The sequence below is a fragment of the Leptonychotes weddellii genome, chromosome 2, assembly GCF_054177405.1.
Source record: "Leptonychotes weddellii isolate Sample4059 chromosome 2, ASM5417740v2, whole genome shotgun sequence".
Lineage (NCBI taxonomy): Eukaryota > Metazoa > Chordata > Mammalia > Carnivora > Phocidae > Leptonychotes > Leptonychotes weddellii.
The window spans coordinates 37,093,349-37,117,839 of record NC_138370.1 but is presented as its reverse complement, the minus strand read 5'-3'; the positions used below and the strand labels follow the sequence as shown (position 1 = coordinate 37,117,839).

The window sequence follows — 24,491 nt, the reverse complement described above, 5'->3', positions numbered from 1 at the left end:
ATGCATGCTGTATTTTGTCAAATGCCTTTTCTACATCTTTTGAGAGGATCATATGGTTCTTATCCTTTCTTTTATTAATGTGGTGTATCATGTTGATTGATTTGTGAATATTGAACCACCCCTGCAGCCTAGGAATAAATCCCACTTGATCGTGGTGAATAATTCTTTTAATGTACTGTTGGATCCTATTAGCTAGTATCTTATTGAGAATTTTTGCATCCATGTTCATCAGGGATATTGGTCTATAATTCTCCTTTTTAGTGGGGTTTTTGTCTGGTTTTAGAATCAAGGTAATGCTGGCCTCATAGAATGAGTTTGGAAGTTTTCCTTCCATTTCTATTTTTTGGAACAATTTGAGAATAGGTATTAACTCTTTTTTAAATGTCTGCTAGAATTCTCCTGGGAAATCTTCTGGCCCTGGACTTTTGTTTGTAGGGAGATTTTTGATTACTGATTCAATTTCTTTACTGGTTATAAGTCTGTTCAAATTTTCTTTTCTTTTTTTTTTTTTTAAAGATTTTATTTATTTATTTTGACAGAGAGAGAGAGACAGCGAGAGAGGGAACACAAGCAGGGGAAGTGGGAGAGGGAGAAACAGGCTTCCCAGTGAGCAGGGAACCCGATGTGGGGCTCGATCCCAGGACCCTGGGACCATGACCCGAGCCGAAGGCAGATGCTTAATGACTGAGTCACCCAGGCGCCCCATCAAATTTTCTTTTTTTTTTTAAATTTTATTTATTTATTTGAGAGAGAGAGCAAGTGAGAGAGAGGGAGAGAGCACAGGTGGAGGGGGAGGGGCAGAGGGAGAGGGAGAAGCAGGCTCCCTGCTGAGCAGAGAGCCTGATCTGGGGCTTGATCCCAGGACCCTGGGATCATGACCTGAGCCAAAGGCAGACACTTAACCGACTTAAGGTTCCCTGTTCAAATTTTCTATTTCTTCCTGTTTCAGCTTTGGTGGCTTGTATGTTTCTAGGAATGTGTCCATTTCTTCCAGATTGCCCTGTTTATTGGCATATAATTTTTCATAATATTCTCTTATAATTGTATTCCTGTGGTGTTGGTTATTTTTATATGTTTAGAAAGAGCTTCCTGCTGAAGACTGACTTAGATATAATTGTGGTCTTTTATAGATGTTGTTGGCTTTTTTTTTTAATTATTTAAATTATGGTAAAATATACATATCATTCAATTTACCACTTTAACCCTTTTGAAATACACATTTCTGTGGCATTAAGTATGTTCACGTTGTTGTGCAACCATCACCAGCATCCAATTCAGAACATTTTTCCTCTTGTAAAACTGAAACTCCATACCCTTTAAACACTGTCTAGTTTTCCCTCCCCTCAGCCCCTGGCAACCACCACTGTACTTTCTGTCTCAATGAATGTGAGTACTTATTTGGAGTACCTCATATGAGTGGAATCATAAAGTATTTATCCTTTGGTGACTGGCTTATTTCACTTTGCAGAATGTTTTCAAAGTTCATTCATTTTATAGCATGTGCCAGAATTTCTTTCCTTTTAAAGGCTGAATAATATCCCATCATAGATATATAATATATCATTTATATTTTGTCCATCCATTCCTCTGTTGATGGACACTTGGGTTGCTTCCTCTTTGGGGCTGTTGTGAATAATGCTGCTGTTGAACATGAGTGTGCAAACATCTCTTCAAGGTCCTGCTTTCAACTCTTTTGAGTATTGTTGGCTTGCAATGTTCTCAGGAGCTTTCTGGGTATAATCTGAAACCAGCCCTAGTACAGGGAGGGCAAGGAGAGCCCAGAGAAAGAGGCAGACCACTCTAGATACTCTAGGTTGGTAGGTGGCAAGGGAACTTACTTATGAGGCTTGTCTTGGACAGCTGCAAGATGAATCGATCTCTACACCTGCCTGCCAGAATTTTATATGTTTGTATAGAGGACTTAACTGGGTTTAGTCATGTACCCTGTCCAGATAGTCTCAGCACCACATGTCTGTCTTGAGGTTGTGTCCTTGAGGCAGTTTCTGGCAGCAGAGAAGGCAAGTGGAACACACATTCCAAGGACAGGGGAGACGGGTGAGAGCCTCCAATTGTCCTGGTCCCGTTTACAGATCAACTGGCAGTCATGTCTTCTCTCTCTCTCTTTTAACATGCAGTGTTGTATTAGCTTCAGGTACAGTGATTCAGTAATTCCATACATCACCTGGTGCTCATCATGACAAGTGCCCTCCTTAATCCCCATCACTTATTTCACCCATCTTGCCACCCAATCATGTCTTCTCACTACCCTCCCCAAACAGATATATACCCAGAAGTGGAATTGATTTATCATATGATAGTTCTATTTTTAATTTTTTGAAGACCCTCCATACTGTTTCCCATAGGGGCCGCACCATTTTACATTCCCATCAGCAGTGCACAGGGGTTCCAATTTCTCCACATCCTCACCAACTTGTTACCTTCTATTTTTTTGGTAGTAACTTCCTAATGGGTGTGAGATGGTATCTCTTTGTAGTTTTGATCTGCATGTCTCTAATGAACTAGTGATGTTGAACAACTTTTCATGTGCTTATTCGCCGTTTATATATCTGGAGAAATGTCTATTCAAGTCCTTTGCCCATTTTTTAATTGGGTTGTTTGTTTTTTGTTGTTGTTAAATCTTAGGAGTTCTTTATATTTTCTGGATACTAATCCCTTATCAGATATGTGATTTGCAAATAGTTTCTCCCATTTTGTGAGTGCTTTCTATTCTGTTGATAGTTTCCTTTGATGCACAGAAGGGTTTTTTTTTTTAAGATTTTATTTATTTTTTTTGAGAGAGAAAGCATGAGAGAAGGGAGGGTCAGAGGGAGAAGCAGACTCCCTGCTAAGCAGGGAGCCGGACAGAGGACTAGATCCAGGGACTCCAGGATCATGATCTGAGCTGAAGGCAGACACTTAACCAACTGAGTCACCCAGCTGCCCAATACACAAGAGTTTTTTAATTTCTAAGAGGACATCTTAGCAATATCAAGTCTTCTAATCCATGAACAAGGGGTATCATTCTGTTAAGAATGGACAGTGGACATTTTCAAATGGTTTTTTGGAATTGAGATGATAATTTTTAAAGGGATAATTCCATTAATAGATGTATTAATATTCAATCATCCTACATTTCCAGGATGAAGCCAACTTTGTTATGGTCAACTATTTGTATTGTTGGATTTGGCTTGCCAGTATGCTTGGCATTTTTGCTTTTCTATTTGCAAGAAATATTGGCAATTACTCTCTTTTGGACTTTGTTAGGTTTTACTGTCACACTTGTGCTAGTTTTATAAAATGTACTGGGAAACTTCCTATACATTTCCCTAATGGTGAACATTTTTTTTTGACTTGGGAAATATCTGTAGTCATTAAGTTTTTATAGCAGGTACAAATTTTACACAGGTTCAGAGATACAGATATATAACTGTCATTTCTCAAGACAGATACTTAGTTGAAGACACTCCATTTCTGCTCATGGGAGAAAACTTACTCATAAATTTTAGCCACTTTCCTTTTGGTTTTTTAAAAAAGATTTCTTTATTTATTTGAGAGAGAGTGAGAGCGAGAGGAGCACGCACGAGCAGGAGGAGCAGAGGGAGAGGCAGAGGGAAAGGGAGAGAGAATCTCAGGTAGACTCTGCACTGAGCGCAGGGCCTGACTCAGGGCTCGATCTCATGACCCTGAGATCACAACCTGAGTGGAAACCAAGAGCTGGATACTCAACCAACTGCACCCCCCAGGGGCCCCATTTTTAGCTACTTTTGTATTGAAACGTCAATTTAGAGTATAAACTGAAATCCAACTCCTCCTCCCCCCCCTTCTTCTCCCTTCCCCATGGTGATTTGAATTCTAAGAGGCTTACTTATCTTTCTAGCATGAGATGAGTTATTTGGTGCTGGTGCACCTTCTGTCTGGTTCCTGCTGCCATGTGCAGGCATCTACCGCAGGTGTACCCGGCTCAGGTCCAGGGCCTGCTTGGCTGTGAGCCCACCAACACTGCGTCCCCCTTGTCCCGACACCACTCTCCAGGTTTCTTTACCTGCTCACTCACTACTTCCATGGATCCCTAGGGCTTGTCTGCGTTCCCTCAACTGTCCAGGGTATAGGGAACAAATCCCCACCTGCCATCCGCCCAGATGCCTCTCTCAACCATTTTGAGTTTACCATGTTTGTTCTGTGTCCTCCAAAACTTGCTGGGCCATGGAAAGCCAGCCTGTGGGCCTCTTTGCTCTTGTACTCCTTTCAAACTAGTCAGGGTTTCTCTTAGCCTGCCCCTCCGTTTCAACCAGGAGAAAGCCAGGGTGTTGAGCACTCTTCAGAGACTCTTTATTTGGTGTCTATGAACACCACCTTCAAATCTCCAGTGAGAAATCTGTCCTTTTGTGATCCTAAACTCTGCCCTCCACGACTTTGTCTTTAGTCATTGATTTGTAAAGTTTTTTTTTTAAATACAAAACAAAATAAAAATAACTTCTTTCTCAAAAATCTGGCTCTTGAAAATCAAGTGTTTTTGGCATTCAGCCTCTGTCTCTCCAATAAGGCAAAACGTGCCTTGAAACTCAAAACTGAGCAACCACTTTCTTGTTCCACCCTCCCTGCCTTATCTGTAAAGCAGTGAATGCCTTTGAGTTAAGGATGGATGACGAGCTCTGGGAAAATAGGAGAAACCAGGAGTTACTTTCAATAATAAAAAAAAAATCATCAATTGATGTTAAATAAAATATCCTGCTATTTTAGAAATCATTATCTCATAAAATCACCTGGGTCCAGTATGTGCCCAGAAGGTAATTTTTTGATAAAATTTTCAATTTTCTATTATTATTTGTTCCTTTGCATTTTTTATTTTTTGTAAATTTGAATACCTTCATATATTCTGAAAAGTGATCAGTTTTATCAGTGTTTTCAAATTGATTAGCATAGTGTTATACATGTTTTCATAATTTAAAATATGATTATTATATGATATTATATGATATGATTATGTCCCTTTCCTTACATTTTTTTTTAGAGAGGGAGGGAGGAAGAGAGAGAGTGTGCATGTGGGGTGGGTGAGGGGCAGAGGGAGAGGGAGAGAGAGAATCTTAAGCAGGTTCCATGTCCAGCACAGAGCCGGACACAGGGCTTGATCTCATGACCCTGAGATCATGATCTGAGCCGAAATCAAGAGCTGGACACTTAACTGACTGAGCCACCCAGGCCCCTACCTTTCCTTATCCTACATTATTGGGCATTTCTCTCTTTGATCTGCATCTGTCAGGGTTCAGTTGCAGAAATACAGTCCTTCTAACTGGGGTAAGCAGAAAGGAAACCATGTCAGTGTGGAAAATAACTTACAATATCAGTGGGGAGACTGAAGAAGCAGACTAGAGGTTGATCTCTCAAAGGTGACTTCCAAAGACAGGTGCATCTTAGGGAATCCCTACCATGTACCCCATTCTCCTGCATGCCACCTTTGAGCACTTTGTAAGAATCATTGCAGTGATATCTCACAAAACCCCATGAGGAAGGACAAAAACAAAACCATTGAGTCCCTGGTCTCCATGGCCACAAACAGGCCAAAAGGCAGGGAGCCAAGACCTGATATTACCTTCCAGCTGCGAGGTTATCATGGGTCAAGACAGAGTTTGGACGGGCTACCCACTCTTGGCGGCCCCTGCAGGCAAGTACCTAAGACCTGAAGAGTCAGGGACAGCCAGTACCTAATAACCAGAATTCTGGACTAATTTGATCCTGAGATCAAATTATTTTCTTGGTAGGAGATCCTTGATTTAATTCTGCTCTAGAAAGATGATATAAGGTCCCAGGATGCGGTTGGATGAAGCTGTGCCTGGAGTGAGAGGTGGAGGGAGAATCTGTTAGGGCAGGATGCAAACAGGGAGGAGAAAAAGGAAGCATGTATCAGTGGCCCTGACACCCTCTCTCCCACCTCCACCCCAGACCCCAACTAGTTCAGAGAGGGCGAACAATGGATTCCTAAACCTAGAAGCCTGGCAGGGTCCCCATCATCTTCATATGGAGACCTGGGGACAGCTAGCCTGGCTTGGATCCTCCATCCAAGCCACACACAAAGGTTTACCATGCCCCACTCGCTGCTAGACAATATGGCTACAAGGTGGGTGTGATGCTGGCCTCCCCAACTCCAGGTCTATCCCAGAAATGCATCTTTAGGCTCACGGCATTGACGCATTTCAAACTTGTAGCTTCTTGAGTAACCGAGTTAAGTTTCCTTGCTTTAATTCTTAAAATGAACTCCTTATCCCTCAAGCTGTCCTTATTCCACACTGTGCCTCAGTTCACCAGGTTTTTAAGGAAACAAACAAGTTCATGTTTACTCTATTGTGCCCTCTTCCTCCCAGCCTTCACCTGTCTAATTTGTTAAAGAAAGGTAATTTCTTCGGCCTGTCTTCGTTTGCTTTTATTTTATTTTATTTTATTTTATTTTATTTTATTTTATTTTATTTACTTGAGAGAGAGAGTACTCTTCCCACAAGCAGGGGAAGAGTATAGGGAGAGGGAGAAACAGACTCCCCGCTGAGCAGGGAGCCTGATGTGGGACTTGATCCCGGGACTTCAGGATCATGACCTGAGCCGAAGGCAGATGCTTAACCGACTGAGGCACCCAGGCGCCCCCATTTGCTTTTTTTAGAGATTGATTTATTTATTTGAGAGAGAGAGAGTATGAGCAGGGGGAGAGTCTGAGAGGGAGGGAAAGAGAGAGAATCTCAAGCAGATTCCATGCTGAGTGTGGAGCCTGATGCAGGTTCGATCCCACAACCCTGAGATCATGACCTGAGCCGAAATCAAGAGTTGGACACTTAACCAACTGAGACACCCAGGTGCCCCCATTTTTAAGTTTTTTTAAAAAATACAGTACTCTACCAGGCTCATTGTATTTATTTATTTTAATGCATTTTTAAAATGTAATCTCTACACCCAGCATGGGGCTCAAACTCACAACCCTGAGATCAAAAGTCACATGCTCTACCAACTGAGCCAGCCAGGTGCCCCCAGCCTGTCTTCATATCTAAAGTTCTTTCTAGGTTCTTATCATATTTCATATATATATCTCCAGCTGTCTTTTTTTCTAGGCCGTTGCAGGCTCCTCTTGTCTTTGGTGAGTGGCGAACCCCCACACAATGCCCCAGGTGGGAACAACATGGCTTCTTTGTGCCTGTGGGCAGTGGACAAAAGGAAAGGGCAGTGAGTGTACTTTCTCAGCTGAGCAGCCCAGCAGGGTTGATGCTGACTGTCAGGGGTAATCAGTCTCATGAAGCCTAATGCAAGGATGAGTTTAAAAAACAACCCACAGCAAAACTTAAGCACAAGCAGTGTATTTGCATCATCTCAAAATATTTCCTCCCAAACATTTAGTAACTATAAAGAGGAAGATGGCGAGTCTACAGTGGAGAACCCTGGAAGACACCACCTTAACCAAGTGACCAAGGTCAATATCACCAGTAATAGATAGATCAGCATCATACATCTCTGATCTGATGTACTGAGAAAAGCAGGCCACCTCCGTGGTCTCCTTCCTGATAATGTGTGACCTCAATCGAATCACGAGAAAGCATTCTCCAAAGTATCTGACTAGTATGTTTCAAAAATGTCAAAGTCAAGAAAGACAAGGAAAGAGTGAGTGTCTTAGTCCTTTGGGGCTGTTCTAACAGAATACTACGGCTGGGTGGCTTATAAACCACAGACATGTATTTCTCACAGTCTTGGAGGCAGGAAAGTCTGAGATCAACTTGCCAGCAGATTGGGTGTCTGGTGAGAGCCACTTTCTGGTTCATAATGGACCCCATCTCTCTGTGTGTTCACATGGTTGAAGGGGTGAGAAAGCTCTTGGGGGCCTCTTATAAAGATACTAATCTCATTTATGAGGGTTCCACCCCCATGACCTAATTATCTCCCCAAAGCCCCAGGTCCAAATACATTGCAGATTAGGCTTCAACACATGAATTTTGGGGAGAGAGAAATATTCAGTCTATAGCACCGAGGAGCTATAACAGACTGGTCCTAACTAAGGAGACAGGACAACTAAATACAGTGTAGGATCCTGGATTGGATCCTGGAAGAGAAAAGGGGTCTCTAGTGGAAAAACCATGAAATCCAAATAAATTCTGTAGTTTAATGAGTAGTATAGTACTAAGGCTAATCTCCTAGTTTTGATAATTGTTCTTTGGCCATGCAAGATATTTGTCAACATTAGGTGAAGCTGGGTGCAAGGTATACAAGAGATTCTCTGTGCTATTTTTGTAACTTCTCTGTAAGTATAAAATTAACTAGCAACAAACAAACAAACAAACAAACAAAAACCTACAAACTCATTGGAGTGGGTTGAACAGCAGGATCTCAGAGCCTTTCCTTGGTGTCTGTCTCTGTCTGGGAGGGCACCCTCATTGGTGATTAGGGTTTGACTCCTTAATCAGCCCTGGAGGACAAAGCTCCAGGAGGTGGCATCCCTCAATATCTTCAGTTCCTGACACAAATAGGCACTCAAATATTTGTTGAATGAATGAATGAATGAATGAGATCCTGGTTTCCATGATGGAAACAGAATTGGCCTCCACTATGAGAGTCTTCAGAGTAACTGCAATTCTAGCCAGTCTGGTGCCTGAGGAATCTGGGCAAGGAGCTGGCGTGGGATACAGATGGTTTTGAGTAAATATCCAGGTTGCACCATCTCTCTGAGCTCCTTTGAATGGTTTGGGAGGCTTGTGCTCATCTGAAGGGCATTGAAGAGGCAGCCAAAATACAGCTCCCAAGAAATTTGTACTCCCAGCCTCTTCCTGTGGTAGGCACCTGCCCCCACCTGTTTCTGCTGGCTCACTGGTCTTTCCTGATTTGATTTGTAGGAACTCTTTATGAATTTTGCCTGCAGAGATTTTATTGGCTATATGCAATGCAAGATTTTATATATCTGGGGTCTCTTGATGAAAAAAAGATTTTTTGTTTAAAGCATAGCCAATCTATCACTTTATTCATATAGTTTGTGTCTCTTCTGTCATATTTCCTTCCCTACCTTAAGGTCATAAAGTTATTTTCTTATATTTTCTTCCAAAGGCTTAAAAATTTCTATTTTAATATTTCATTTTTTAATCCCCCTGAAATTTGTTCCGTGGAAAGTATGGTGTCATATCTCATTTTATTTTTACACAAGGAAATTCAGTTGCCCTGTCACCATTTATTGGATAGCTTGTCCTTTCTCCATTGATATCAAACGTCACTCTGTCATGTAGAGAACTGTGTATAAAATAATGAGATTCCTGAGTGTCTGCAATGGAAAATTGTTTGGAGCACACTCTTCCAGGCTTTCTGTGATTTGCCTCTTTCATTGACCTGAGCTATTTTACAACTCCGTAAATTGTAGGTAACTACAAACAATGCAGAATAATTCTTATCTATAGACACATAAATCAGTTTGGTGCAGTGAAGGTTCAACTGACTTCCTTTTCCCTCCATGGAAAAAGCAAGTTTTGCTGCCATTTGCGTGTTCATGTCAACATTCCTGATCTGTCAGTGTGTCCGTTCTTTGGATTGCCCTTTGAACTGGTTATAAGATCTTACCAGTTCCCTCATTAACAATGAGTTAAATAAAAATTGTAATATGTGTTTACATTTGCAGGTGAGTGATGATTTTGCCTTATTTGAAATTTATCCCAGGGCCTCTGGGTGGCTCAGGCGGTTAAGGCTCTGCCTTTGGCTCAGGTCATGATCTCAGGGTCCTGGGATCGAGTCCCACGTCGGGCTCCCTGCTCAGAGTCTGCTTCTCTCTCCCTCTGCCCAGCTTGTGCTCTCTGTCTTTCTCTAAATAAATAAATAAAATCTTAAAAAAGAGAAATTTGTGCCTTAGCAGTCACATACCAAGGACATATAGCTTTAAGCAAACCCAAAGGGAAACGATTACTAGGTAGCAATTATTCACTTATATAAGCTCTTCCCATGTGAACCTAAGCAGTTACAGTGGGCTCCAATTCACAAGTGTTTAGACCCTTTTTCAGGAACATAGCCCTGAGTACAGAGACATGCTTGTGCATGTGACAGAGCTCTGCCTGGCCAGAGGAAGACCAAACAGAGCACATTTTCGGATATGTATCCTCAGCAGTGCAAGGAAAATGTCCAACACTATAATGGTATAATCAACACTGAGCATCTGGAATGAAGGCCCCTAACTCAGCAGAGCAAACGACATGAGCTTTCCAGAAGCTCCCCCACGTCCGTTGATTCCTCAACAAATGTTTACAGAGTGCCCGCAAAGTGTAGCACTCAGTGCTAAAATGAAATAAATAAAGAAATAAAAGTCTCTTTGATCTAGCCGAAACTAATCACCTACCTCCAAAGGTGGAACTAACCCTATGGACCCCTCTATGAGATCTCCATGAGATATACGATATGATAAAATATCGTGAAATGATACGATATGAAAGATGTGATGTTTTCATTAGAAATGAACAGGACAAAACGTTAAGTTTGATGCTGCCTCCTGTCTTGGCCCAGCGGCCACCCTATGCTCTTGCTCTCGAGGTGGTCATCCGTGAGGGCTCTGGTGAATGTGGCTGACTGGTTGTCTTACAGAGAAGAACCTCCTTCAAGGGCCATTGGGGGAAGCGATGGTGTCATGTGTTTATAATCCAAGGACTATAGGCTCTACTCATTGAGTAGGCAACCTGGTAACCAAAGGAAGACAGTATCATTACCAAGTAGCATCTACCTGGGGAGCCCAAGCCACTCAAAAGGAGGTTTTCCCAAGGACCCCTGCCAATACAAAGACACAGTAGCTGCTATCAAGGAATTTGTAACCTACCTGAGAAGATAAGACTTGTAGCTAGAAAGTCAAATAACGATATGTCAGCCTAAGTGTTGTAGGTCTGGGGGATCATTTATGGAAAGCTTGAAGAAGGAAATGAGCAGGAAGTGGGCATTGAAGAAAGGTCAGATTTGGAAGCAGGGCAAAGGAGGGTGGCAGGCATTCCAAGGTCAGGGTAGAGTGGAGAGCTGGAACAGAGTGGGGAGTAAGCCAGAGGAGTCCCAGAGGCAGCGCACTGGGGGAAGCCTGATTGTAGGGGAATGTTATTTCTCAAGCATGAATAGGATCTGGAAAGAAGCTCCCCACAGTGGTGCTCTCTTCCTAGAAGGGGTGGTCAGAATTGGGCCCCCAAGTGAGCAGTGCTCCTTCATTGGCTAACCAGGACATCCCCCTAAAACTCCTAATTTCAGGGGACTTTCCCTCTCACACCTATCAAAAAATACCCAGGCTATATGTACAAATGGGGTGGGCCACAGCTGGCCTTTCAGGAAGGTCCTTTTCCTCCCATCAGACTGTTCTCCCACAGGATGGACTGGTGAGGTCCCTGGTGGCCCAGAGGGAACAATGGAAGTAGCACACAAGGCTTGGCAGAGGGAGGTTAGGCAATGAAGCCAACCTCGCCATATTCACAATGCTGTCAAGGGTTCTGATAAACATAGAGAAACACCAAACCCTAGACCTCAGAGTTGGAGAGGATGGGTCAAGAAAACGTGGAGGGAAAGAGCAGAGGCCTAGAGTCAACATGGCTGGCTTCAAATCCAGCTCACCATTTACTAGCTGTGTGCCTTGGGCAAGGTTCTTATATTTTCTGTGCCTCAGTCTCCTGTCTGAAAAATGGGGATATCACTCTATAACTCATGAAATGTCTGTGAGGATAAAAAGGGGTAACGTGTAGAGAAGGTAGAAGAACAGATAGCAAAAGTTCAGCAGAGGTAAGTTAACATCAATTAATCCAGTGAGATCTTTTTTTTTAAATTTATTTGAAAGAAAGGGAGTGAGTGAGAGAGAGCACAAGCGGGGAAGGGTAGAAGGAGAGGGATAAGCAGACTTCCCTGCTGAGCAGGGAGCCCAACGTGGGGCTTGATCCCAGGACCGCAGGATCATGACCTGAGCCGAAGGCAGACGCCCAACCGCCTGAGCCACCCAGGCGCCCCTCCACTGAGATCTTGAATATTTACTAACATAATCAGTTAAAATATAAATGGATAGCTAGCTAGCTAGCTAGATAAAGATACGTTCGTATGTTCCTGTGATATCTATCTATCCTAAGCAGAGTCCTAATGTAGAAAATCTATATCTATATCTATATATTAGAAATAGAAAATATCTATCTAGCTATCTGTCATCTATCAGTAGATAGATATGGATATATATCCTAAGCAGAGTCCTAATGTAGAAACTAGATCAGTGCTCTTGGTTGGAACTCCCAACCTTCACCCTCCAAAGTTCCTGAAGACCTCCAAAGAACACAGGTTAAAAACTGATCCAAATCCATCCCTGTGCTGAGAATGGAATCCCTTCTACAGTGGCCCTGGTAGGGGGTCATGGGGTCTGTCTAAGCATTTTGCTGATGGGTCCCTGTGGTTTTCCAGTGGCCCAGTAGGAGCCTGGTCATCCCATCACTGGGAGCCATAGGCTAGAATCCTGCATCTGGGTGGCTTGATCCATCTTTCCTCCAGAGCCACGGAATAAGGCTTCCCCTAACCCTTCTACCTGAATCCACCTGGAGTTGCTTTGGGAAATAATCACACCCGTAGGTGCCACATATGAAACAAGGCAGTCCACCTGAGTTCCCGAAAGATCCACCTTGATCTTAGCAGGTACTTTCCTTACAAAACCCCCTCCCCAGATAAGCATCCAGGACAAGACCCAGGAGAAGAGGAAGGTAAGAAGGCCCAGGCAGACCACCCTGATTTTTCCTCTGAGGTCTCAAATGACATTCCCAGTGAAGAGCTAGAGCCTGGCCTTGTCCCAGGTTTGCTCTTTCTTCCTTGGCTGATGTCTGTGAACACCGAAATGTGGGCCAGGCCTCTAGCAGCTACCTGGACTCACTTGCTGTCAGTGGTTTTGGGCTTAATGACTTGGCTGCCTTCACTCCTCCACGGGGCAGTGCTGCAGCATTCAGCCCTCCAACCAAACTGCTGCTCAGAAGTGATGGCTTGGTGCAAGGGCTTGCTGGAGAGGAGCTTTGGAGGCCCTGGCCATGAGCACTGAGCCAGGGGCAGGTGTGAGGCAGAGGCCTAGAGTCAACATGGCTGGCTAATCTTATGAGACTCTACAGGGAAATGATCAGATGTCAGAAGTTGGGGCTCAGGCAGGCTGGAAGGACGTGATACATGAATTCCAGTCCCCCTCAAGGTAAAAAAAAGGGATGAGCTGAGTAAGCGGCCCTTGAGATTCATTGAAATTACCCTCTCCACTGTGAACTCTTCCTTAGTTCTGGTCTTATTTCCCTCCAGTGTCCCTACTATTTGGACTATTTTCTTATAGCTTTTATCACTGCCTGGTTTCACTGTTGGTTAAGTAAATACCTATCTTTCCCATTAAACTGTGGGGGCAAGCATTGTGTTGTATCTATCCTAGAGGAAATCCCAAGAGCTCGAACACTTCTTTGTACATGGCTGGGCCCAGTGGATGTTTAAACTGAATTGGCAAGCTATTCCAGTCATGTTTCTCACAGGGACCAACTAAAGTCTTCTCCAAACCCAGTGTAGACCACTTTGTCTCCCCTAATTGTACACTGATAGAGTGGCAAGGATGATGCATCCTCAGAGGTATGTAGTACCTGATCCAGAAAGGACCCCGGTGAAGGTCCATCCACTGAATGGCTTAGTGAATGGGATGACACATGGAGAAAAGTATGGAAGATCATAGGATACAAAATGTCCTGGGACCACTATAGTTTGGGTGAACTGAGAATCAGAGATAGAGCTTGTTGCAGCACATGGGCATTTGCATCGGTAGGCCTTTGGACTGAAATTGGGAGTTGTAAATGGCCCAGGTAACATGCTCATACACCACTTGGTACGTGGTCAGCGCTCAGTCAATGGTCATCAGAATAGGCGCAGTGGCCCAAGGAATCCAAAGGTGCAGGGCACCTAGAGGCAGAGAGCAGAGGTGGAAAAGATCACCCATTTCCAGACCTTCCTTTCTGCACAGAGGTGCAAGCGCTAGTGGGGGCATCTGAACTCGCGTGGCATTTTACAACATCTGTTTGCCCTGCAGCTTCTTCTTAAGGCTTTCCTGGGATGTGGAACCAAGAAAGTTCTAAGACCTCAATTTAGTACAGCAAGATGATGGAGGCTGACACTGGCTAAGCCAACAGATCTTGCGGCCCCTCTGTAGATCTAGAAGGACCCCTTATGGGGCTTGTCTGGAAGAGACATGCTTACTGAACTGTTCCTGATTGGCATCTCATGAGCTGCTATCTTGCAGTTCTGATGAAATGTGTTTCTTTTTGTTTCCATCAGATTTACAGTTTCCTGGTTGAAGGGGGGAAGGATGGAAACAAATATACTGAGTCAAGAACTGTGCTCCCCCTTCTGTCCTCATCTGTATGACAACCATGACACATGTCTTAGTGTGTCCACTCTAATGAAACGGGCTGAGAGAGTAAGAAGCTTGACCAAGATGGTAGGTCCAGAATTCAGACCAAGAAGCCCACACTCTACGTCAGGGAGAGGAGCCCTCTCTGCCTGGCTCTGTAGTCTATGCTCTCCTCCCATAGGCTCTTTGGCCCAGAAATGTTGATGCCAGTGTTTAGGGTCTCTACCATGACCTTGTTAATCTCACAGAAGCCCAAACTGAGAAATGGGTTAGTTAGTGGGGCCTGTTGGAGGGCAGATAAGTGCATAAATCACCTCTTACTTAAGCAAGAGTAAACCGCCCCCGCCGCCCCAGCATGCCCTGGTTTCCCTACCTGCATGCTGTCCCCACCCCCACCCCCATTTGGTCACCTGTGCTCAGTTCTCCAGCAATTCCATTCTGCTCTAATCCACCAACCGCTGGGACCCTTCTGTGCCTCAGTGCTCTTGCTTGTAGGATGCGCTTCTCCTGTTTCTCTCTCAAAGCCTTCCCTGGTTGTCACTTCTGTAAGAAAGCTTCTGTCTTGATTGCACCATGGGATTTTATCTTATACAGGTGAACCAAGTGATGACACAGAAAGGTCAATGCCATGGAAAGAATTTATTACTTACCATTTCCCAGAGAAAGGGGTATACCATACCACCTGGGAAATCACCAAGGTCAATCGGGAAGCAGAGGGATGCAGAGGGACGAGGGAAATGCCTGTCCCAGAGACTTTATTGTGTTTTCCATGGGAAGGAAGGGGTGAAGCAGGGGAAACAGCTTAGGATCGTCTAGTTTGAATAATGCTGGCATGCTCTTGGCTAGGCAGGTGGTATCCAGTTGCCTGGTGCCTGGCCCTGAGGTAGTGTAGGGCAGGGGGATACGGGCTCATTAGGTGACAGCTGTTGGGGGGCATGGACTCAAGGTTGTTGGTTTGCATATGAAAGGTGTGTTCCAAGATGAGGTGTTCACAATCTCTAAGAATCAGCTAGCCCTGGAAGGGCAAGGGGCGGGGTGCATCTCTCCCCAACCAGCAAGGCCCTCAAAACATCAAACCATCATAAAATGGATAAAATAAAACACACAATTAATACACTTTCCTCTTTGCCCTGGGGTTGCTTCCGTGGTTGAACTCAGCACATGGTTGGCGATTTTGTCATTGTAGTTTGTTTGGATGAGTATGTTCATTGCTCAGCTGTGAGCCCATCAGAAGCAGGGTCTGAATCTTGTTCATGTTTGTACCTTCAGCCTCTGGCAAATGCCTGTCATCAATCTATGTTTAAAGCAGTGATTCTTAGGCCTGGCTCTTCATTGGAATCCCATGAGAAGCACTTTTAAAATACTGATGTTGGGACACCTGGGTGGCTCAGTTGCTTGGGCATCTGAGTCTTGATCTTAGCTCAGGTCTGGATCTCAGGGTTGTGAGTTCAGGCTCCACACTGGGCTCCACATGGGGCATGGAGCCTACTCTAAATAAAGTACAAACAAAGTACTGATGTCTAGGCCTTACCCTGAGATTCTGACTTAATTCATCTGGGATGTCTGGATTTTCACTGACTCCTTGAATTTCCTGGGAGGAATTTTCCAGAAGGAAATTAAGGTTGTGGTCTCAGGTGGTCATTTAACACAGCAGGAAACCCAAGTCCTGAAAGCCAGGGACTTGTCCTAGGCCTGATCATCTGTTACAGGAGCACCAACTGCTCATTTTGGCAGAACGTTACCTGCTGAAAGCAGTTTCCACAGTCTTGGCTTGAGCAAGGGTTGTTCCCCTGCATTCTTCTCAAACTCCAGGCCATACTCATTGGAGAAGGGGCCCTTGCTTCACCCCAAGTAAGTTTCCCAATCCCGTCTCTCTCCTCTCGGTGTTGATGTGAGTTTTGCTCTACACTGTTTATCTCTTTCTGGGACTCTGGCATTAGTGGCTTCTCTCTTTATTCTTCTATGCATCCCTTGTGCCTCTTCTCCCTGTCTCACAGTGTATCTTGAAAGGTAAGAAGAATGGTAGGAGAACCGTCTCTGTGATTTCTGCTCTTTACCTTAGAATCCTTGGAAGAGGGAATGCCGGAAAACCCTCCCATTCTTCTTTTTCTATTCTCACCCACCCTGCATGTTAGCTCCTCCCTGGAACTTCCTGGAACTTTCCCCAACTGCCTCCCCAACAGCCAACTGCTGCCTCCTCTCCTGGCACTCCAGGAACCTCCCTTAAAACTCCTATACTCTCAACGCTGGCAGACCCTGATAGCCTTAAGGGCCCAAACTGTGGGGCATCCTGGAGGGAACTTTCTCCCCACCTTGTCCAGCCCAGAAACCTGCCAAGATTTCTCACCTCCCTGCAGCCACTGCCCTGCAGCCACCGCCCAACAGCTCCCACACTGCTCTGGGTAAGTGACAGGGGCTCTTCTTCCTGGTTGGTGCGAGGCAGGGACTTTCCCTAAGGACCAGCCAGACAGAGAGACAGAAAGAATGAGAAGTTTTCAGGGATGAGAACTATGGCCTGGAGAACTTAAGAGAATTCTTGTTTGGGGCATATTTTTTATTTCTTTACCCTCATATGATTTGAGGCCATTGCTCATGGCATTTCTACATGCTTGTGTCTGAGCATCAAACATTTCTCTAACTTTTCCAGAAAGGGCTCCTTGGCACATTTCTCACTACTGGAGTCCTGGACTGGGATTAGCATTACTGATTTCAGTTCAGATGGGCCTTACTTCTAACAAATTTAGAAAGTTTCTTTCCTTTGTGGGGTCTTGATTTCTCCCTCCAAGGAAGAAGAATTCTTATTTCCTCCCATGCATAGATATGTGGGCAGACCCAGAGATCAGATCTGCGCATGAAAGGAGGTGAGGGAGGTCAATGTACAGCTCTCGTGGGCTCTACATTCAATGCTCACCTCCACGAGGACAAACAGAATATTCAACCTTCTGAGGATGACAGGGCAGCAAATGAACCTGAAAAATGCCACTATATCATAACTTATCTGGGCCTTTCCATTCTGTGGATGAAGTGAGTCGATAAATACAACATCTGGTTAAGGCAGTGAGCTGATTAGGTCAATAATTGGTTGCTGAGACCAACAAGGTGGGGCTACCAGAGAGAAGACTTTGTGTCCTTGAAGTGAAGTGGCCCAAGCCCCCAGCTTCTGGCTGGAGGTCTAGCAGAACCCTTGGATAACATGGGTGGTTGGCTCAGGGGCCAGGGCTGGGCTTATCTCAAAGACACTCTCCTAGTCTCCTCACTCTTGGGAAATGTAACTGCTAGAAAATTCAGCTCTGCAGCTCTCTCTACCACTGCCCCCATGCCCCACCCCCTGTCAATACCACCAGTTCCTACATCTTCTGTTTGATAAGTTAAAGATCTACAATTCAAAACGTGATAGAAGGAAAGCAAGCATTTCCTAAAATAATAACAAAAGAAACTACATTCAGATACTTTTACATTCCAAGACAATTGGTCATCTGAAATGAAATGTGCATAAAAGCAACATCTTTTAGTGGAGAACTAAAGGATGGCTCAAGTGCATTTTGGGAGGCTTTGCCATCCTTTCCTACTCTTTACATACGAAGGACAACAAAAAGTCAGAATATTCTGTTTACAACATATTGTTTTTGAGTGTGGGTGCTTGTTTAGTTATTAAGTGTCTACTATATTCAAAGTACTGTGGGGGAGGCAGAAACAACTGGGGCCCTCACAGGATGAAATATGTGCACAGAAAACTAGAACAGAAGAAATATATCAGTGAGAGCTATTGAGGGAGGAACAAACACTGCCCCTGGAACTCAAGGGAGACACAGGTTAAATTAGTGGAGGTGGAGGTGTGATCTTTAGGAAGTCAATGTCCACTCCTCCTTCTTTATTTCCTTCCTTCTTTAAATGGTAATTGAGCATCTGCTATTTCTCAGGCACTGTGCTAGGTACCAGATGCAGCAATTCACGGGACACATGTGGTTCTTCCCCCATAAAGGTAACAGTCCAGTGGTAGATAAGGACAAGTAAATGGCAAATAAAAATGGCCTGATACATACTATCATGGCGGAGACTATATGTGGATATGGGAGGATATCTAAGAAGGTTCACTGAAGGAACATTCACTGATGTTTAAATAATATCTGAAGGATAAGCAAAAGTTAGCCATATGGGTCATGGGTCAGGAGAGAATAGCTCTCCTTGCAGAGAGAAGAGCTTGTACAAAGCCTTCAGGTGGAGAAAGCACAGCCAATTGGGAGTATTTGGAAAATAGTCTACACAGGCTGATCAAGTGGTCTATACAGTAAGGAGAATGGATCAGGTCAGTGTTTCCAAAGTGGGCCCTATAGACCACTAGTTCCTTGGATGTGCATGGTGTGTGGGGGGGCTAAAATATACATAAAATTTACCATTTTAACTCTTTTTAAGAGTACAATCCAGTGGCACTAATTACATTCACAATGTTGAACATTTAGCACCCTATGTGTTTCCAAAACATTTATTACCCCAACATAAAATCTGTAACCATTAAATCATAACTCCTCATTGTGAGAAAATAACTTTCTGTTGCCTAAGCCACCCAATCTGTGACATTTTGCCATGGCAGCTCTGGCAAACTAATGGCAAACTAATTTGTCTTGTTCTTGATCTTTGGGGAAAAAAAATTTTTTTTTTAAGATTTTATTTATTTATTTGAGAGAGAGAGAATGAGAGACAGAGAGCATGAGAAGGAGGAAGGTCAGAGGGAGAAGCAGACTCCCTGCTGAGCAGGGAGCCCGATGCAGGACTCGATCCGGGGACTCCAGGATCATGACCTGAGCTGAAGGCAGTCGCTTAACCAACTGAGCCACCCAGGCGCCCGGGAAAAATTTTTGAGTCTTTCACCATGGAGTATGATGTCAGCTATGGGCATTCCACACATGGCCTCTATCATATTGAGGATGTTTCCTTCTCTTCCTGGTTTGTTGAGTGTTTTTTGTTTGTTGTTTGTTTTTTTATCAAGAAAGTTGTTGGTGTCTGGGTTGTGCAGTCAGCTAAGCATCTGACTCTTGGTTTCAGCTCAGGTCATGAGATCAAGCCCAGCATCGGGCTCCATGCTCAGTGTGGAGTCTGGATTCTCTCTCCCTCTCCCTCTGCTCCTGCCCACCACCTGCTTGCTTTCTCTCTCTCTCAAAAATAAAATAAATCTTAAAAAAAAAAATGAATGGAAATGGGTGTCTGGGTGGCTCAGTCAGTTAAGGGTCTGCCTTTGGCTCGGGTCATGATCCCAGGGTCCTGGGATAGAGTCGCACTTTCCCACTTCAGGCTCCCTGCTCAGTGGGGAGTCTGCTTCTCCCTCTGCCCCTCCTGCCCCCACTCATGCGAACTCTTTCTTGCAAAAATAAATAAATAAAATCTTAAAAAAAAAGAAAGTTGTTGCATTTTGTCAAATGCTTTTTCTGCCTCAAGTGAGATAATCATGTGGATTTTTCCCCTCATACTCTCAATGTGGTGTATCTTATTGGTTAATGTTCATATGTTGAACCATTCTTGCATTCTAGAAATAAATCTTACTTGGTCATGTTGTGTAATACTGTTAATATGCTTCCGAATGCAGTTTGTTAGGATTTTTACATCAATATTCATAAAGAATATTGGTCTATAGTTTTCCTTTCTTGTAGTGTCTTGTCTGGTTTTAGTATCAGGGTAATGTTAGCCTCACAAAATGACTTAGGAAGTGTTCCCGGCACTTTGATCTTTTGAAAGAATTGTAGTGACGTGTTCTTATTCCCCTCTTACTTATTTTTGTGTATATTATGTAGGTATATTTTGTGGGTATCATGAGCATCACATAAAACATCCTAAAATTATTACAATCTAATTTGAATTGATACCAACTTAATGTCAATCACATGTAAGAACTCTACTTCTATATAGTTATACTCCCCTACTTTATGTAATTGAAGTCACAAATTATGTCTTTATATATCTGTACACTAGCAAAAGTTTATAATTACTTTTAAATCCTATTTTTTTTAAAAAGTGGAGCTTCAAAGAAAAATTATAATAATACTGGCTTATATGTTTGCCCATATATTTACGTCTACCTGAGATCTTTATATCTTCATCTAACATCAAGTTACTGTCTACTGTCCTTTTATTTCAACCTGAAAGTCTCTTATTAGCATTTCTGGCAGGGAATCTCTAGTGGCAATGAACTCCCTCAGTTTTTGTTTATCTGGGAATGTCTTAATATCTCCCTCATTTTTGAAGGACAGTTTAACTGGATATAGAATTCTTGGTTGACAGTCTTTTCTTTAAATAATTTAAATACAGCTGACCCTTGAACAACGTAAGTTTGACCTGCATGGGCCCACTTATTTGTGGATTTTTTTTCTTCCTTATGAGTTTCTTAATAACATTTTCTTTTCTCTAGTTTACTTTACTGTAAGAATATAGTATATAATATATATACCATATAAAATATGTGTTAACCAACTGTTTATGTTATCAGTAAGGGCTCCAGTCAGCAGTAGGTTATTAGTACTTAAGTTTTGGGGGAATCAAAAGTTATACACAGATTTTTGACTGCATGGGGGTCAGTGCACCTAACCTCCCTCTTGTTTGAAGGTCAACTGTATATCATCCCAATGCCTTCAGACCTCCAAGGTTTCTTCTGATAAATCAACTGTCAATCTTATGGAGGATACCCTGTCCATGTCAAGTCCCTTTTCTCTTGCTGCTTTCAAGATTCATTTTTTGTCTTTCAACACTTTGATTATGTGTCTTAGTATGAGTGTCTTTGAGTTTATTCTACTTGGCATTTCTTGAGCTTTTTGCATTTGCAGATTTATGTACTTCATCAAATTTGGGAAGTTTTGGCCATTATTTTCTCAAATGATCTTTCTGCCCCCTTCTCTCTTTCCTCCTGCTGGAACTCTCATAATGCATATATTGATCTACTTGATGGTATCCCATGGGTCTCTTAAGCTCTGTTCACTTTTCTTCATGCTTTTTTCTTTTTACCCCTGCTCCTAGACTCAATAATTTCAGTGTTCTGAAATTATTGATATTTTCTATCTTCAAATTCATGGATTCTTTTTTTCTCCTTGCTCAAATATGCTATTGAATCCCTCTAGTAAATTTATCATTTCAATTATTTCATTTTCAGCTCTAGAATTTATTTTGTTCCTTTTCATAATTTTTATACTTTCTGATATTTTGATTTTGTTCATATACTGTTTTCCTGATTGTCTTTAGTTCTTTGTTCATGTTTTCCTTTAGCTCTTTGTGTATATTTAAGACAGTTATTTTAAAGTCTTTATTAAGTCTGATGTGTGAGCTTCCTCAGGGACAGTTTATATTGACTTGTTTTATTCCTTTGAATGGCTATGTTTTCTTGTTCTTTGTGATTTTTTGTTGTTGTTAAAAACTGTGTATTTGAAAGAAACAACTACCTTTCCCAGTCTTTGCAGACTGGCTGTATGCCAAAGAAGACCTTTATTAATTAGCTGGGCATGCTCTGGCCCCAGGGATCAGCCCAAGATGAGAACTTAGGATCCCCTCCGGTCTTTTCTGAGCATGTGTCTTGCCTGGACCTGAATGTGGCTTTCTCAATTCCCCCATATACACAGCTTCTTTTAAATGCCTTAATCTCCCCAAGAATCTCACCCTAGCTTCTCTTTGGAGCCTATATTATCTTTTATATGTCTCCACCCATAATTTCTTGCCCTAAATATCTGCAGGTCTGTAGTCTCCTTGCAGCTTTCATAAGCAATACCCACTCCTTAGCCTCCCTGAGATCTGAGTTAGACCAGACAGAAACCAGTCCTTCAGGCAATCCTTAGACAGATTAAAACACTGTAGTAAGGTCTGCTTTGCTCCCTCTGGTTTGAGAGAGGAAACTGGTAACTGGGCTTCAATCTCCTCTGAACCAAGACTGAACTATGCTGGGGAGGGTGTGGGGGCAAAGACGTGAAAATTTCATGAAATTTCACGGGGCGCCTGGGTGGCTCAGTCGGTTAAGCGTCTGCCTTCGGCTCAGGTCATGATCCCAGGGTCCTGGGATCAAGCCCCGCATCAGGCTCCCTGCTCAGTGGGAAGCCTGCTTCTCCCTCTTCCCACTCCTCCTGCTTGTGTTCCCTCTCTTGCTGTGTCTCTCTCTATCAAATAAATAAAATCTTTAAAAAAAAAAAAAAAAGAAAATTTCATGAAATTTCTTATCATTTTGAAGGCAACTTTTTCTTGATTGAGCATTCATTTGGTTGCTCTCAATCCTTGGCTGTTTTCCAGAGCTCCTAGCTCTGGTTTCTTATGTCTTTGTTTTGTTGGTTGGTTGGTTGGTTGGTTGGTTGGTTTGGTTTTGGAGTGTGTGTACATGTGTGTATTTTGAAGATTCCATGAAAGAATGAGAGCTTGGAGATTCCCAGTCCATCATTTTGCTGATGTTACCTGGACTTTTTTTTTTTTAATAGCTTTATTGAAATATGTTTCACATACCACACAGTTCACCAAAATATAGTATAATTTAAATATGTGCAATTTAATGGCTTTTAAAGTATAAAATTCAATGGTTTTTAATATATTTACAGATATGTGCAACAGTCACCACAATGTTAGAACATTTTCATCACCTTTAAAAGAAACCCCATACCTTTTCACTATCACCCCCATCTCCCCTATTCATTCATCCACCCACCTCCAGCCCTAAGAAACCATGAATCAATTTTCTGTCCCTGTATATTTTCCTATTCTGGATGTTTCATATAAAAGGAATCATACAATATGTGGTCTTTTGTGACAGGCTTCTTTCACTTAGCACAATATTTTTCTCCATCCCCTGCTCCAGGGTCTGTAGAGGGCACAAGGTACTGAGAAGGTAGGTGGGAGTGGGGAGCAGCAAGGGTGCACAGTGGATCAGGCAGACTGGTTCAAAATTGGAGTTACACCCAACAACCACAACATGAGGGTAAGGAGGAAGGAACTGAAGGTGGTAGCAAGTGAAGAGTAGAAGCAAAGACTCACAGGAACTAGGCACCAGAGAAAAAGGGAAGTCAGAATAAGTAAGGAGAAAGGACAGTGGTCAAGGGATTAAAGTTCTGAATGAGATGGGAGAGTAGATGCAGTAGTAGATGCAGTGCGAGTAACAAAGCGAGAGCAAAGGAAGAAGAGGTTGTTGTCAGAATGCCTGCTTGAATTTAAGATTTTAGGCATGGAATGGTTTTTAGTGGTGACAATGTCCAAGAAGTTGCCATCAGAAAAGAGGCTGGAGAGGAGGGAGAAGTGTTGGAAGAGGTATCTTTGTGGATATGGTTGTCACCCAGGGTTGATATCAAGACTTGGAACAAGGGAAAGTTTCCATGCCAAGTAGCAATGTGTTCAGTGAGCAAGGAGTGATAGGAAGGCAGATAACACCAATTAGGATTGATTCAGATGGAGTAAGCCTCAAGAAATGTAGATTTTGACAGAAGGGCTGAGGAGTCATGGTATAGAAGCAACAAAGGGGAATGGGGTGCTAGCCAACCTTACCTCCCAACCCTGAGTCATGTTGGGGGTGGGAGACTGAGCATTCCACACTTTGAAGAACTTCAGAAGGAAGCTGTCTGGTTATGGCAAGAGAGTGCTCACTTCGGCAGCACATATACTAAAATTGGTTATGGCAAGAGGTAGAGGTGAAGTGACATCAATGGGAAAAGCAAAATCTTTTCATCAAATGGTGTTAGAACAACTGGATAGTTACATGCAAAAGAATAAAAATGGATTTTTGCCTAACACAACATATAAAAACTGACTCACAATGGGGGGGCACCTGGGTGGCTCATTTGGTTAAGCGTCTGACTCTTGGTTTCTGCTCAGGTCATGATCTCATGGGTGGTGAGATCGAGCCCCATGTCAGGATCCCCACTCAGTGGGGAGTCTGCTTAGAGATTCTCTCCCTCTGCCTCTCCCCCTGTTCATATTCTCTTTCTCTCCCTTTTTCTCTATCTCTCTAAAATAAATAAATCTTAAAAAAGTTAACTCACTGAAAATAGAGCTACCATATGATCCAGGAATTGCACTACTGGGTATTTACCCCAAAGATACAAAAGTAGGGATCCGAAGGGGTATGTGCACCCCGATATTTATAGCAGCAATGTCCACAATAGCCAAACTGTGGAAAGAGCCAAGATGT

At 43.1% G+C, this 24,491-nt stretch overlaps 1 protein-coding gene and 1 non-coding gene across 5 annotated transcripts in view; one reads left to right on the top strand and one right to left on the bottom strand.

Moving 5' to 3' along the window:
• PEBP4 (phosphatidylethanolamine binding protein 4) overlaps positions 1-24,491 on the top strand; it is a 252,133-nt gene that overhangs the window by 28,753 nt on the left and 198,889 nt on the right. The gene's annotated exons all lie outside the window — the stretch shown is intronic.
• TRNAK-UUU (transfer RNA lysine (anticodon UUU)) lies at positions 6,934-7,006 on the bottom strand. Its single transcript has one exon. It is a non-coding gene; the product is annotated as a tRNA-Lys (tRNA).